Source organism: Lathyrus oleraceus, chromosome 4 (assembly GCF_024323335.1).
Source record: "Lathyrus oleraceus cultivar Zhongwan6 chromosome 4, CAAS_Psat_ZW6_1.0, whole genome shotgun sequence".
NCBI classification, from domain to species: Eukaryota; Viridiplantae; Streptophyta; class Magnoliopsida; order Fabales; family Fabaceae; genus Lathyrus; species Lathyrus oleraceus.
The window spans coordinates 62,534,138-62,542,052 of NC_066582.1; positions in this window are offsets into that span (position 1 = coordinate 62,534,138).

The following is a 7,915-nucleotide window of genomic DNA, read 5'->3' on the forward strand; positions in this document are numbered from 1 at the left end:
GCAAAACAAACTGTTAATTGTTGTGCATATCTTGGCTTGGTACATGCTCTTCTCCCCCTTTGACAACATCAAAAAGAGAAAAAGAGCGATTATTCAACATAACATGATATTCAACAGGAGATAGCGAATCATATAACAATATCACACCAAATATTATTACTGAACAGATTGAAAAGGAAATAACATTAAACTAGATTAACAAACAAGCAAAACAGATAATAAGTTTAGTCAAACAACAAAAATACAGATGCACATGCAGTTCTATGCCCTAATGGTCTCGTCCTCGATGGTAACAGATATCCGGGTTTCTGTAGGGGTCTGCCAGAGACGATATTTGGTCAGCAACACCACCTAGATACTTGAGGCCTACATCGACAGACCGCTCCTGTCGTTCAAATGTTTCGGTGAATGCTGCATACTGTTCATTCATGCTGGTAGAGAGGTTATTGAGCCTCTCATTTTGTGCTTGAAGTTGGCTGCATATTTAAGCATAGCGCTCATCCTGAGTTTGTATGAATGATTGTTGAGCCAACTGCATATCTCGCATCATATCTAAGAGTTCAGAAGAATTGTCTTGCTGCGGAGGAGACGGTTGAGATTCTTCAGCACCATATTGATACGGCTGATAAAATTGTCGTTGTGTTGACCAGCCCATATGCTGCCATTCACCCCAGCCACCACTGTTGGGGGAATCTTCTTCAGTCGAATGGGTATTCTGAACCCAAGCGGTGTTTGTGTAGTCGTGTGTGTCTGCTTGTGGAGGACTATCATGTTGCTCAAATGCTTGTCCTGCTTCTTCTTCTTCATTTTCCTCTTGGTCTTCTTCTTCACTTTCATCACTTTCATCATCTTCTTCAACAGTCGTAGGAATATACCCTCTACGAACAAATTTGTATATTCTCCGCTCATCACACCAAAAATATCCCATCATAGACAAAGTTTTTGGGATGAATTCTTTATCTGAGGAAATAGAGGTATACGAAAAGGACGGATAATCAACGTCGGATGCAGTAAGAACCTCTTGAATAAAAGATCCATAGGCAAGAGCCGTTCCTCGTCCAGAGTCTCGTAAACTGAACATCCTACTAGCAATGTAGTAGGGCCAGTTGATTTTGCGCTGATTTTTCAGAATGTATATGAGATGAACCTCAGCCTGTTCAACTCGGGAAAGGCAACCCTTCTTAGGTCGCAGGATGCGTGACACAATCCACTGGAGAATGCGCTCACCTGTTTTCAGTTTACCGGCGGTGACAGTTCGTGGGAACGCATCACTGTTCACAATGTGGTCTGGGTAGGGTCGTTTAAGCATAGCGTTCAAAGCGCTCTTAAACTCGTATCCTTCTTTCTTGTGCCAATCCTGGAGTGAAACTTTTGCCCACGAAATTTGTCATGAAGGCAAGTGTAAAACACACGAACCAGGTCTTCGCTATATTTGGCATTGCATTCCATGAATTTAACAATGCCGTGATACTTTAGTAGAGACATGATTTCTACGAGATGCATGTGTTCTGCTGTGAGTTTGTAGAAGGCATGTTGCCTCACAACTCCTCTTTTACCAATATCTTTGTTGAAGGAGTCGACAAGAGCCGGTGGAACTAATGATACGGCGATAATGGGTAAAGAGGCAGAGGATGATTCCTGTGATCTCTTACCGGTAGGTTTGCAGGATGAGGAAGCCATTGGTAATGATTTTGAAGCTTTTTGTGAGGGTAGAGAGTGAAGCTTGGTGAAGGTTTTTGAGAATGATTTGCAAGAAGGAGGTTTACCCTTTTTATAGATGAGGATTTAGGGTTTTGGGAAGAGGAAAGGCCAAGAGACAATAGGCACTAGGTAGATGCAACTCACAATGTAGTGGGTTGAATGCACACTTAATGAGAATTTGAATTGTAAATGCATGGGAAGTTTGAACGTTTTCTGCAGAGAAAAACTGAGTTTTCGTGCGATGCGTCGACCATACCCTCTGCATGCGTCGACGCATACTGTTTGAATTTTGAAAAAAAAGATTTTTTTTGAAGTGTGCGTCGACCATTGCCCTGTTATGGTCGACTCATACAGGCAAATTTTGCAATTTTCACTGTTATGCACATATGCTCATATGTTCGATGCATAAATAGAATGCCACACAACATTTAAACATCCACACAGATATGGTATAAGAGACAAGTCATATATATATACAATATTATCATGTAAGACACCTATTTAGCCATGAAGGTTGAGAGAAAGAGAGAAGGGTAAAGGAACAATATCACCTCGATGCCGGAATAACTTGATGAACAATATACTTGTGCTTGCAACAACATTAACTTGTTAGAAGTACAAGATTATAGTTTAAAATAAAATAAGATAAAGCAAGCAATTTATAACGCCCGTTCAGAAATGTCGAGAATACCATGTTCTCGGCGAATATGAAAGAAAGGCTCAGTAGCTAGCGGCTTTGTGAAAATGTCTGCTAGTTGATTTTCAGTATTAACATGTTCAAATACAACATCACCTTTCTCTACATGATCCCGAAGAAAGTGGTGTCAAATTTCGATATGTTTGGTGCGAGAATGCAACACAGGATTTTTGGTAAGATTAATGGCACTTGTATTGTCACAGAAAATGGGAATACGTTCGAGTTTGAGATTAAAATCCAATAATTGTTGCTTAACCCATAGGATTTGAGCACAACAACTATCGGCGATAACGTATTCCGCTTCGGCGGTTGACAAAGCAACTGAAACTTGTTTCTTGCTATGCCAACTGACCAAGGAATTTAAAAATAAGTGACAAGTGCCACTAGTGCTTTTCCTATCCGATTTGCAACCGGCAAAATCGGAATCGGAGAAACCTACCAATGAGCAATCATTACCTTTGGAATACCATAGTCCATACTTCGGAGTACCGGATAGGTATCGAAGTATTCGTTTGACAGCTTTTAGATGGGATTCCTTGGGACATGATTGATATCTTGCGCACATACACACGCTAAACATAATGTCGGGACGAGAAGCAGTAAGATAGAGAAGTGATCCAATCATACCTCTATACCTTTTTACCTCTACGTCCTTACCGTTTTCATCTTTATTCAAGTTTGTACATGTTGGCATGGGGGTGTCAATGGCCTTGGCTTTTGCCATGTCAAATCTCTTGATAAGGTCCAAACAGTACTTTGTTTGACTCACGAATGTTCCTTCTTTGAGTTGCTTAATTTGCAAACCGAGAAAGTACGTGAGCTCCCCCATCATACTCATCTCGAATTCACCCTGCATAAGATCCGAAAACTCTCTCACGAGATTCATGTTAGTAGACCCAAATATAATATCGTCTACATAAATTTGTACTAATATCAAGTGCTTTCCTTGACGTTTAATGAAGAGAGTTGTGTCAACCTTTCCTCTTGAGTAACCTTGATCAAGTAAAAATTTACTTAGTCGCTCATACCAAGCTCTAGGAGCTTGTTTGAGACCATATAAAGCCCTTTTTAGTTTGTAAACATGATTGGGATACTCATGAGATTCAAAACCCGGAGGTTGTGCGACGTAGACCTCTTCATTTATGTAACCGTTAAGGAACGCACTCTTAACATCCATTTGGAATAGTTTAAAGTCTTTCGCACAAGCGAAGGCAAGGAGAAGGCGTATAGCCTCGAGTCGGGCAACCAGCGCATAAGTTTCCTCATAGTCGATGCCTTCCTCTTGGTTATACCCTTGCACGACTAAACGCGCCTTGTTACGGGTTATTACCCCGTTTTCGTCCAACTTGTTCCTAAACACCCATCGGGTGTCGATTACTCGATGATCTCGTGGAGGAGGGACTAGGTCCCAAACCTCATTTCTAGTGAACTGATTTAGTTCCTCCTGCATTGACAAAAACCAGTGTTCATCGAGTAGGGCTTCTTTAGGGTTTTTAGGTTCCATTTGTGAAACGAAAGCGAAGTGATAACAGAAATTACTTAGCTTCGATCGAGTTGTAACACCCTTTGAGATATCTCCGAGAATGTTGTCAATTGGATGGTCTTTGGGAGACTTCCAAGCTTGAGGGAGATCATCGTTTGAAGGCGGATGAGCTACCTCGATTTCCTCATGGTGTACATCTTTATCCTCCTCAACTTTGACTTTGTCGGATTGATCAATCCCCGGCTCGCCACCCTTGAGTATGTCTTCCATAGATGTACCTGCACCATGAACAACACTACCCTTTCCGATGTTTCTCGGATAGGATTCGTCAAAAGTGACATGTACAGACTCTTCCACAGCAAGTAATCGTTTATTATATATTCTATATGCTTTACTCGATTGAGAGTATCCGAGGAAGATACCTTCGTCGGCCTTGGAATCGAATTTGCCCAAGTTTTCCTTTCCATTATTTAATACAAAACATTTGCAACCGAAAACATGTAAGTGAGAAACATTTGGCTTTCGCCCTTTTAAAAGCTCATACGGTGTTTTATTTAGAATGGGGCGAATGAGCACCCTATTCAAAACATAACACATCGTACTAATGGCGTCGGCCCAAAAATATTTCGGTAAACCACTTTCGTTAATCATTGTTCTTCCCAATTCTTCTAAAATTCGATTTTTATGCTCCACAACCCCATTTTGTTGAGGAGTACGTGGAGCGGAGAAGTTATGATCGATACCATGGTTACCGCAATATTCTTCAAATAAATGGTTTTCGAACTCACCCCCATGGTCGCTTCTAATTGAAACAATGTTTGTATTTAATTTATTTTGGGAAAGCTTAGCAAATCTTTCAAAGGCGGCGAACGTATCGCTCTTGCTTACTAAAAAGATAGTCCAACAAAATCTAGAAAAATCGTCCACTATTACGAAACCGTAATAATTTCCTCCTAGACTTTTAATCCTAGACGGCCCAAATAAGTCCATATGAAGAAGTTCGAGAGGTCTCGTTGTTGAAACGATATTTTTGGATTTAAATGAGATCCTCGTCTGCTTCCCTTTTTGACAAGCATCACAAAGGTGATCCTTGGTGAACTTTATTTTGGGGAGACCTAGGACTAGATCTTTTGAGACTACTTTGTTTAGTAAGTCAAAGTTAACATGTGCTAAACGCCTATTCCATAACCATGAATCTTCACTCATTGTTACAAGGCATTTGTCACTTGTTAACGATACTTCGTTCAAGTCTAACATATAGATATTATTCACTCGCAGGCCATTAAACATACTCTTCTTATCATCATTATCTACAATTTTGCAACAATCTTTTGAAAACGATACATTGTATCCTTTGTCACATAATTGACTGATGCTAAGTAGATTGTGTTTTAGACCTTCGACAAGCAATACATCAGAGATAGTAGTGGAAGAAGGGTTACCTACACTACCTTTACCTAGTATTGCTCCACGGTTGTTGTCACCATAGATTACATATCCTTTCTTCTTAGCCACGAAGTCAATGAAGAGTGATATGTCTCCTGACATGTGCCTTGAGCATCCACTGTCGAGAACCCATCTTCTGTCGGTGGTCTCGAGGCATTGTACCTATGGAAATGTAATTAACACGAGAAGGTACCCAATGGATTATTGGGTCCTGAATGGTGAGTAACGAAATGGTTGCATTTGGGCAGCCATTGATAAATGCCTTTAGGAACTAAGAATCTCCTAAACCTGCACTTAGCAATGGAGTGGCCTTTCTTGCAACAATAAAGACAATAGAACTTTACATTTTGATTGCCTTTGCTATCTTTATCTTTTATAACATATTTATATTTTTGATATGGATTAACCATACTTTTTTGAAAGTTTGATTTATCGATTGCAAAGGTGATCTTGGGCTCAAGAGCCTTGTCAAGTTTGGCCTTTAGGTTTCTTACTTCACCTTGCCAAATATAACAAGTATCACACCCAAAGTTTATTATCCTATTTCTAAGGTCCTCACAACCTGCTTTTGTGCTTTCTACTATAGAAGCTTTGAGTGCCTCAAGTTTCCTTTCGGATTCTCGAATTTTTTGTTCCAAATGGGTAAAAATTTGGTTATTTGAGGCAAGCCTTTTAAAGGCCTCTTTAGCTTCACAGTGTAAAGTATCAAATGCAGCTTGTAATTCATGATGAGACATACTAGAGGATTTTTCATATTTAGCATGTCGTACCTGTTTCTTTTGTTCTTTTGATGAGCAGAGAGGTATAGGTTTGCAGCTTCATCTTCATCACTAGAACTTTCATCATCCGAAGAGTCACTATCACTTTCCCAAGCTATGTATGCTCTCCTTGGCTTTGATGATTTCTTGTGTGATTTGTATGATTCCTTTTCCTTTGTCTTCTTGTTCATCGGACAGTCCGGTTTGTAGTGACCGGGCTTCCCACAAGTGTAGCACGACCCTCTAGTCTTTTTGCCTTTTGAGTCATCATCTTTAGAGTACCTTGATTGTTTCCGGAAGTTTACCAAGTTCTTCTCGGAATGTTGGATGCCGGACTTTCTCACGTAACGATTGTAACGTTTAACAAACAACCCCATATCTTCTCTCTTGTCCTCTTCTTCTTCGTCGCTCGAGGAATAATCACTTTGCTCTTTTGCTTGAGACTTCGAGGAGGAAGTCTTAAGAGCTATTGATTTCTTTTCACTCACCTTTGTTTTGTCCTTCTTTTCTTTCTTTTCGTGTTGTTCTAGGCTCAAGAGTACTTGTTCGTGCTCTTGTAGTTTTCCAAATAATGTTGTCAAGTCTAATACAGTGAGATCATTTGCTTCTTTGATGGCAGTCACTTTCGGCTGTCATTCCCTATTGAGACATCTCAAGATCTTATTAGTAGCAATATCATTGGAAACCGGCCTACCTAATGAATGTAATCGATTGATAAGATGAGTAAATCTCTTTTGCATGTCAGCAATGGTTTCCCCTTGCTCCATGAAAAAGAGATCAAACTCTTGTGTTAGTGTGTTGATTCTTGCCAACTTAACATCGTTCGTCCCCTCATGGGCAATTTGTAGTGAATCCCACATGGCCTTCCTAATAGGACAATGGGATACACGATAGTATTCATCTACACCTAATGAGGAGATTAGGATATTTTTGGCTTTCCAATCATAATTGTATTTCTTTTCATCATCATCGGTCCATTGGCTTTCCAATAACTATAATTTTCACCATTGAAAACGGGAGCTCTATTATAAGCCCCTTTAGGTTCGTTAGACATTTTCTATCAAAGTTATATTTTGAAGCACGGAGTGAACCAGGCTCTGATACCACTTGTTAGACTATGGCACGGATCTAGAAGGGGGGGGGGGGGGTTGAATAGATCCCAATTAGAATTTGAGTCGGCGCTACCAATTAAAAATTGGTTTTGAAAATTGGTTTTAAGTGCGGAAGCGGCCGAGGAAAATATAGTCTAAAACAAACTGTTATTGGAAAACCGGATATGCGTCAAGCCTATGGATTAGAGATAATGTAGAATACGAATCACTACACTAGTCACACTATCAATGATTTGTTTCACTTGCTAGGATTCCTAGTTCCAATGATTCAAAGAGCAAACCAAACTAGATACACAACTAAGATAATTTTGGTTTAGGCAAATTATCAAGCACTTGGTGTGCGAAAACACTCCAAGTGATATTTATGTTGAGTAAGTGATTCCAATTAGTCTAGTATAATTTCTTATTATACTTTGGATTCAAAAACAGAGTTTTAACTTCTAACTCAATTAATATCAAGGTTTGATAAAGTGCTTATACAAAAATCACTTATTTTTAAGCCAAAACAAATATGCTGAAAAATAGAGAAGACAAAGATTTGATGAGGCAGTTCCCCCGTCGTCCTCGCTTCGGGGTACGTCTGCCCTCAATTCTAAAACTAGAATTGAGATTGCTTTAATAGATATCACCTGTTGAGTTTAACCGTTTATACAAGGATTGCAAAGCAAATATACAACAGAACTCTCAAGACGTTGAATGTTGCTTCCACTCCTTGTTC